Consider the following 10,000-nt stretch of genomic DNA (forward strand, 5'->3'; position numbering starts at 1 on the left):
CATATTTCAATATTTTGATTCACAGTTCAATTGAATCAGATTGTGGAGGTATTTCTTGTCCATGATTTATGAACGTTCAAATCTCCGAGAACTTTTTTTCATATTCGGTTAGTTTTTGAAATAGAATATTTCGAAATCTGGATCGAGGCTGGAATTCATCCTTTTCCATTTTTTTAACCCCCTCAGTGGCGTGATCGGTATGGTTTTGGCCTGCCATCTCGGTGGCCGCGAGTTCGATTCTTGGGCATTCCACTGAGGGTCAGAGATGTGTATTTCTGGTGATAAAAGTTCACTCTCGACGTGGTTCGGTAGTCACGTAAAGCCGTTGGTCCCGTTGCTGAGTTACCACTGGTTCCATGCAACGAAAAAACACCATACAAACAAACATGTTTTTTTATAACGTGAATAACACTTAAGTTTATCTTATGACAGCAGGATATTTGATTGATGTAATTGTCCTCTTACGTTTGAATGATAAGTACCAGTATTCAAAGAGTTATCATAATGTTTTTATTTATTTATTTATTTATTTTTTTTTTGACAGGCACAAAGAAAGGATATAGCAAAGAAAAGAAAATGAAACATATGTTCAGACATCATAAATGGGTGATTATTCAGACGGGATTTACAGTGATTGTCCAGGGAATAACTTTCGAAAAACAGGGCACCCTTTACCGGTAAAGATGTAAAGTATTTCACTGCGAAAAGTCCTTAAAATCTGTTCTCAAATAATGAATTAACTGCTTCACAGTTTGTGCGCTATTATCGTTGCCAAGGGCGCCTCCAATCTTACTTCCCCATTTATATATATGTATATGTGTATATATATATATATATATATATATATATATATATATATATATAATATATATATATATACACACACACCCACACACACACACACACACACACACATATATAATATATATATATATATATATATATATATATATATATATATATATATATATATATACATATATATATATATATATATATATATATATATATATATATATATATATATATATATATATATAGTGAATGTTAATTAAAATCTATTTCTACTCTCAGTCAACGCACGTAATTTCCAATTCAATCGACTTGACCTTTCTCTCTCTCTCTCTCTCTCTCTCTCTCTCTCTCTCTCTCTCCTTACTGTCTTCCAAACGACTGAAACACCAGGAATAAGGAATAAGGGACAGTAAATGACGGGAAAATACGTGTTCTTTCTCTTCGGCTTCTACAAATTTAATGGCATTAATAAATAGTACATGAATGGTGCTATTTTCAATTTGCTTTTATTTCCTATTTAAGATGTCTCTATTTGCTTTTAAGGGATTATATGACTCCATTTTCAAGACAACAATTCAATCAGTATCACTATATCAAGTTTGTGTGTGTGTGTGTGTAAACACCTTCCCTTTTGCTAAATCCCTTCAGAAAGGATACCTCCTCCAGAACAAGGGGTCTGGAAGGATCTCATTCCTCAAAACGATTCTCTGAAGATGGCAGGAGACGCCATCTGCCGTCTCAAGAGCTCCTTCGAGCCACTCGTTAATTATGGCGTTCTGTCGTTCGTCTCTTTGGTCGTCAATTCAATGGTAATGACTACATCATTTCATAGGTCGTGAGAAGACCCTCGTGAACATGCATGGAAACGAATGATCTCTGCTTCGAGGACCTTATTGCAGCCTTGTAAGAGGCCCATTTGGTTTGATTGTTATTGTGCGTTGGTTCCAAGTTCCGCTTTCTTTCCATTTTCTGTAACGAATTAACCGCCCAGGCAAGTCTTAGCTCGATATTTACGTTTAGAAGAATAAAGATGCAATGGAAAACGGTGATGCACTTAGGAGTACACGGCTCAGTGACTGATAATTTCCCTCAGCTGCCAAGCTTTGGAAATTCTTGCCCTGCTTTCTGCCCCATCTATTTTCCCTTATCGTTTTTCATTTTTTTTCCGGGCCTGTGATACAAAGAAACATTTGGATGCCCTTATCATCGGCCTCAGCTATTATTAAAAAAAAAAAAAAAAAAAAAAAAAAAAAAAAAAGACTGACGAAAAGATGCATGAAAAGCCTGCAGGGAGAGAGAAAGGAGAAGAATGAGAAGGGAATTTGTGGGACTGGAAATTAGACTTCGGGGAACTATGCAATTAATGTTTTGGAGAAAGACGAATGCTGCTCTTCGCTCGGGAAAGAAACATAAAGCTTCGATAAATGACGGTAAGTGAGATAAGACCGGAAAATCGAAAAGGGGACTTGAAAAAATGAATGGGACCGAAGTGATAATGGGAGGAGGAGAAGAGAGAGAGAGAGAGAGAGAGAGAGAGAGAGAGAGAGAGAGAGAGAGATGGGCCACAGGCAAATAAAGGAAGGAAGATGTACGAGTCTAAGAAAATTATTCCAAGTAAGGCAAGTTGTGGTTGAGCAGAGAAATCAGAAAATTTTATTGATGAATGAAAATAGAAAATAATGAAGGACCCGGGGCGGGAGGGAAGACGAGGGAGAACCAGTGAATAAAAGTGAGATGTTGATATAGCAATTAAGTGAAAGTAGAGTGAAGTTAAAGAAAGGACAAGAGGGAAACATGACAAATGAAGGTTACATTTGATCGTGTTTCTCTGACGTTGCTTTGGAATTGATGCGGTAACTAGCATTGATATTCATGTCAGCATTTGCTCTCTCTCTCTCTCTCTCTCTCTCTCTCAACCTTTAACTCCCTCAAAACTCTCTCTCTCTCTCTCTGTATATATATATATATATATATATATATATATATATATATATATATATATATATATATATATATATATATATATATATATATATGATTATAATCACTTTAGCACGTGATTCATTATCACACTATCCACAGGTGAAAAAATAAGAGACAGGGTGTAGGTCCTGACCTGTTTCGGCTTTATTTTCAAGCATTGACAAAGGACTGATACATAGTATTAGAATTCACGAGTATATATACTACAAAGACAGTACTGACGAACATACACACAACCGTTTGAGACTGCAGATCCCCCCACAGGCAGGTGTCAAGGTAGGAGTGGCTTTCAAAAATCATTTGGCTAAAATTTACAATAAATTCTCAAGGGATACTACCGCTTAGGGTACAAGTCCACACCTGACAGGTGTCAGGGAGGTGGTGGGGTTGAACATCTCATTACCACTACTGCGCCCCTTTACTGTGTTTACAAATATAATAATCCTATTTTCATATATCTCTACAGCCAATTTAAAAACAGTTTACAAATTTCTTTTGATATTAAAGGATCAAGTTTATACATTCCTTAGACTGATGTTCATATTATTGTTGTAACTTTCTTTTATAAAACTAGATTCAATGATATTCCTTTCCAATGCATTATTAGAACACACCAGCTTTTTTGCCCCTTCCCTTCCCAGTTAATAGCATGATTGTTCTCACTAACATGTACAAATATACCACTATTTCCCTGTGCATATCTCACACATTGTTTATGTTGTTCTATTCTTTTTGCCAGTGCTTTCCCCGTTTGACCAAAGTAAAAGTGTCACAAGACTTACACGGTATTTATATACACATCCTTAGCATTGTCGGGGGGGGAGTTCTCAATAAGTACCTGTTTCATTGTTTTATTGTTTTATTGTTTTTAAAATCTACATTAACACCAAAATTCTTCAGGAGATGTGGGATATCTTTCATATTACTATATAAGGTAGTACAAGCAAATTTTTGTGTGTTAAGGTTCTTTTTGATTTTGATACATGGTCTTTTTGCGCTTTAATGCATTGTTTAGTACATTATCTGGATATTTCAGTTTCTTGACCTGTATTCCGAATCTTATCTATTTCCTCATCTATATATTCTGGGCTACATACCCGTAGTGCTCTTAAAAAAACATGGAAGCAAACACTGATCTTTTAACCTTATTGTTTTGTCCAGAATAGAAATGTACATAGGAAGAAATATTAGTAGGTTTTCTGTAAACACTATACTTAAACCCACTACTATTTCTCCGTATGAGGACATCCAAAAAGGGTAGGCATTCATCTTTTTATATATATATATATATATATATATATATATATATATGATATATATATATATATATATATATTATATATATATATATACTATATCTAAGTGCGTCAATTTATTGGCTTGATTTTCATTATTCATTTCACCGTCCTTCGTTCTGGCTTGACGAAAAAAAAGTATTAAAAAATCCATAAATCTAGTTTCGTTTTTTTTTCATGCTATCACACTTCGTATCCATTTATTTCCATCTTTCCGACGCCTTTTCTCAAAACTAATGTAAATTGTATGGTGTTTTCCCGTTGCATGGAACCAGTGGTTATTCAGCAACGGGACCAACGGCTTTACGTGACTTCCGAACCAGGTCGTATAAATTAGAAGTTCCTCTCCTTACTCCGTAAAAAGTGAATTTCCGCTTACTCGGGGAGTAAGCCTACAAACTGCTTTGTTGTTGCTGTTGTTGTTATTCTTCTTCTTGCTGTTGTTGTTCTTGTTGTGTTGTGGGAGGAAAGGTCTATGGAAAGGACCAGAAAGGTCTGAAAAATGTGTTTTGCTTTGAGTTAAAGTAACGAGAATTTTAGGATAGGCTATTTATGATTTATTTATTACAATGAAAACGTAAAAAAAAAAAAAAATGTGCCTGTTAAACAGTACAGAACAATTTTTTTCTGATAAAATATAGCGTATTTATTTTAAGTTTCGCTGTTTGCCCGGAGACTTGAGCACGCTTCCCCGAGTAAGCTGGAGGTCGGATCACGCCTTGTTCAAATGCTTGCGAAAATCTCTCTCTCTCTCTCTCTCTTTATTTGTCATTGAACTTCTAATTTTTTTATTACACTGCACAACCTTCCGTATGTATTCATCTGTATTGGGAAAAATTTTTGCACATTTTATTTATATATAATTACTACATGTATATCAATATCTTTGATCTGTGCCATGATTTGGTTGAACACAAACTGTCTAATAACGAAAAGAATCCCCGTCCTAATTAAGTGTCAAATTGTAATTCAAATTGTCTATCTACGTAATGTTAATTATGATTAATATCAAGTGTAATGAAAAAAAAGATTTATGAAATATTACACATACTTCACGGGTGTCAGATTGCTCAAAATATTATACATTTTTTTCCTCTGATATCCCTTATTTTAATAACTGAATAAATGCTTTTATTTTTCATATGATAAAATTTCTGCACGGTATTGTTTTGGATTAGAGTTCTAATCGTTTGCCAGTAGAGAGATGGAATTGTAATCTCATTACTGAGCGTGTTGTCATTTTCATTTCCTGGGATTTAATCGCCTCGTGAAAGTGATCACGTGTGAGAGCGGCCTTAGTGTAGTATTTTAGATTGAATCTCTCTCTCTCTCTCTCTCTCTCTCTCTCTCTCTCTCTCTCTCTCTCTCTCTCATGTATGGGTTAGAAACACAACGATTGCGAGGACGACTAATAGAAACATTTAAAATACTGAAAGGCATAACAACAAAAGTAGACAGGAACCTATTTACATTAAACGAAAACCAAACAAGAAGCAATGGATGAAAACTAGAACTGAACAGATACAACAAATTTCACTGTGGGATCTTCTTCACATACAAAATATGTGAGACGTGGAATAAACTGCTACCAGAAGTTGTAAACAGCAAAAGCGTGGAAGAGTTTAAAAGAAAGCTAGACAAAATCATTAGGACACTGAATGCACAGTAAAACCTGCTCCTACAGATAAGTGAGCACACGATGTCTCCTCGGATGGACTAACAAGTCTTTGAGACATCCTAATCCTTGTAACTCCTTGTAACACACACACACACACACACACACAAAAATTACACGGAACTGGTTCTGCTCTTTCCTCACTCCCTCAATCAAGTAACAAGTACTAGTTTACAGGACTGTAAATTGATTGTTTTCATATTTAAAAATAAATAAAAGTATTCACTGATCTTGGCTTCCATGGGGTGTCTTGGAAATGACAATTTCTAATCTGCATAGGAGCTTATAGCATTTCTGTTGCATTGCAATGTCCGGGTAGCGAACTTGGGTCATATCTCTTCCCTGTTGACTGGATCGCTGAGAGTGAGTGATGGTTGTACTTGGCAGGAAGTTCCCTTCCACTGTGATGAAGTGGAGGTACTAATTGCGTTTTGTGTGTGTGTGTGTGTGTGTGTGTGTGTACGCCTAACCATATAAGTAGGTATCCTCAAATTGAAATGATTGATATTCAAGTTTGTAACAAGTTATGGTCAGGTCTTTTTGAGCCGAGATGTAAAGGACTATAATGCCTCTAATAAAACAGCAGCCTATGAATTGCTACATTCACTCTATAGTAATTTATGATAAAGATGCTTTATTACGGAGAAAGTAGAGCATGAGATCTTTTGCCAAATAGATAAAATATTGATTTATCTAAGGGTCAAATAAATGAGAATAATAGAGGAACCTTGTATATGATAGAACAGAGAATGATTTAGGGCGAAAGGATCATTGTTGATTTGGGCACCTCTAATGAATACAGTTCCAGAGAAGAGGCCTTGAATACCTTCAAAAAATGAATTTGCGTGACTATCAAAAGCTGAAGTTTATGCAATTATAAGATGATAGCTCCTGTGTTCATAAAATAATTGTCTTTATTGGGAATTGTTCTACTCCGAATTCAAGAAAAAAAGTTAACTAACTTGAGCTATTTTATTTTTCAAAGATGAATTATCTTTTTAGAAATAATTAGTAATGGAATAAGAATTACTTACACTCCTACTATACACTACAAGCATATATACTAGACTTATTAAGGGGATGGTTTTAGGGCAAGAGCCCGTGCCCCCCCAAAAATACAAGACACAGATACTGTCTTAGTGATAATTTCCACTTTCTCATTACTGCTCGGTACACGGAATATTCCGGACAATGATATCATTGCAGTAAGATTAAAAAGTAAAAAAAAAAAATATTTTAATAGATGAACATTGTAACAATTCAGACTCAAAAGACAATATACTGCCTGTAAGTGTTTAATAATAGAACGACGAGGGACATTTTTAGTGAACCACATCACAAAAACTGTCCATTTATGTCATGGTTTGTGATGACCCATTTCCACGATGCAATTTAGCAGGAAAATATGACTGAGAATTTAAATTTTGATTTAAGATTAATACCATTTTTATTTGGTAGTATTTTCGAATGCGATTTAGAGCGATGTTAATAACGATGGTGATTGTGCCAATGTTACTGAGTCGGTTTTAATTAATATTCATAGTTTGGCCGATGAGCGTTATTTTTTGCCATGGCCGGTTATTTGTGGTGGAATTAAATACCACGTGATTGGCTGGAATTGAGAGGAATGTCGTTATGTGGAAATATGCCGTAAGAGATTTTTGGAATGAAAAATAATTCTGGGCAAATGGATGCACATTCCACTTACCGTTTCAAAACAAGAAAACAATAAACGCAAATGCGGATATCCATTTCAATCAGGCACTTGTGGGAGCGATTTTTGTTGATGCCATTCGCCTCGAATGGTGTGGGATAAAATCCATGTTTATTTTGAACGAATTATGCAGAAAGCAAGCTAATTATGCAAGTCAACCAATTAATAATTTTGATACTTTATGATTTTATTTGGTGGTAATGAGCTGTTCGTATATTCATCTCTCTCTCTCTCTCTCTCTCTCTCTCTCTCTCTCTCTCTCTCTCTCTCTCTGCTGTAGCTCAGTGATAACGTTTCACCTCACATACTGGTCAACCGTTATTCGAATCCAAGAAGGAAGACAAGCATACGTTCCCTAAAAAGCCATTGCGTCTGTTGACTCAGTCAGTGGATTATGTATCTAGTTGTTAGTCAGTTGTTGTGGGTTGCACCTGTTGTTGAGGGGAAAGAGCGAGAGAGAGAGAGGAGAGAGAGAGAGAGAAAGAAATAACAGACTTCAGTGATCTGCGGTCATATATATATATATATATATATATATATATATATATATATATATATATATATATATATATATATATATATATATATATATATTTATCTGTCTCCATTTTTTCTATTCGAGTTTTCCTATTGTTTGTTTGTTTATTTATTATTATTTTTTCTTTTGCGGATAAGGTTTTATGGCATATATAATTTTTTCCATATATAAATATATTTTAGTTATTGAAAATCAGGTGAACTACTACACATATATGAATATATTTTTGGTGTCAAACATAAAGTAAACTAAAGGGGGTTTCACGCGGTCAAGCATGTTCATGAACACGTACGACAACGTGATGTTTGAGAGTATGTTTGAACGTGTGAAAGCGGTAAACATGTTGGACCAACATGTTTGAGGGAGTTGCAAGGAACTCTGATCTGGCCTGACTTTTGTGGGCGAAGCTTGCTGGTTCGTGTTCAAGTCTGAACGTCTGAAGAAGCATCAGTCTCCAAACGTCATACTTATTCAAGGTGGTAACATCTTGAAGCAGCTCCTTCCTTCACTGACAAAGAGACTCTCCTATTTCCAAGTAAAATGACAACATAAGTGATGAGTGCGCCGTTAAAAACAAAGACAGAGAAATTACGGTTGATTTCATAGAAATATATAAGAAACCCCAAGCACTGTGGAAGGTAAAATCTAAAGATTATCCTAATAAGAATTCAAGGAATATGGGTATCGAGGAATGACATGCAAAACTAAGAGAATTGACCCTCGGTACACAAGACAGGATGTGCCAAAAAAATCAAGTCTTCGTAGTTCCTTCAGAAGAGAACTACGAAAACTTGAAAGCTCCAAGATGTCTGGCAAATCACCTGATGACATATACACACCCACTCTCTGGTATTTTGAAGACTTGATGTTTATTTGTGACCAAGAGTTGCCAAGAGAAAGTACATCATATTTGGATTGAGTTGATGAAGAGATGAGTAGTATGGTTTTATCGTGATATGTATCTATCATATATCTATCTATCTACCTATCTATCTATATATCTGCCTAATTACGTATTTTACTTTATTTATTTACTTAAGTGCTTATATTGTTTGTTATATTTTGTTATTTAAATTTGTTTATATTTATTTTATTTGTGCATTTATTTATTTATTTATTTGTGCATTTATTCATTTATTTTTTGGCATTGGGTAGATGATGCTTTATGGTCACTTTGATGTAAGGATTTAAAATGTTTCCTGACTTCTTATTAAAATAATTTGCAAATTCATACAAATCTGGATTACAAATTATTATTTTGATAAGATTCTTAATGGCCGCCCTGGATCTGAGGTTTAAACTTGAGCAAGACAGATCTAAAAAAAAATAAAGGATTTTATTCAGGAATTAGTAAAAGTTACTATAATGGCCGTATTTATTTATTTATTTATAATTTTGGAAGGAACATAATAGTAATGAAGGTTACTAATATTAGTCATTCTCGAGGTGCGCATTACTCACTTAACCATAGGCATAACTTACCTATTTTCATTATTTATATGAAGTCTCTTTGCCTTGCTACAAAACCCACATTAACAAAGTAATCCTTAAATCTATCTCTTAGTACTTTTGCAACCTCAGGATAATTTCGTGAGCCTCTCTCTCTCTGTCTCTCTCTCTCTCTCTCTCTCACAGTTTTCAAACACTGGGATGTTAATTAGCAGCAAAAACATCATTATATGGTCATATTCTCAGATATATTTCGCATGTCAGTATGGATACAGTTTAGTAGCATATATATATATATATATATATATATATATATATATATATATATATATATATATATATATATATATATATATATATATTTATATATATTATATATATATATATATATATATATATATATTATATATATATATATATATATAATATAGATATATATGTTTTTTGCCACGAAGGAAAAAAATGAAAAAAGCGAGATAGCCAAGTACTTTCGGTCTTGTTCGGACCCTTTACTGAGTAAAGGGTCCGAACAGGACCGAAAGTACTTGGCT

The sequence above is a fragment of the Macrobrachium nipponense genome, chromosome 26 (assembly GCF_015104395.2).
Source record: "Macrobrachium nipponense isolate FS-2020 chromosome 26, ASM1510439v2, whole genome shotgun sequence".
NCBI lineage: Eukaryota > Metazoa > Arthropoda > Malacostraca > Decapoda > Palaemonidae > Macrobrachium > Macrobrachium nipponense.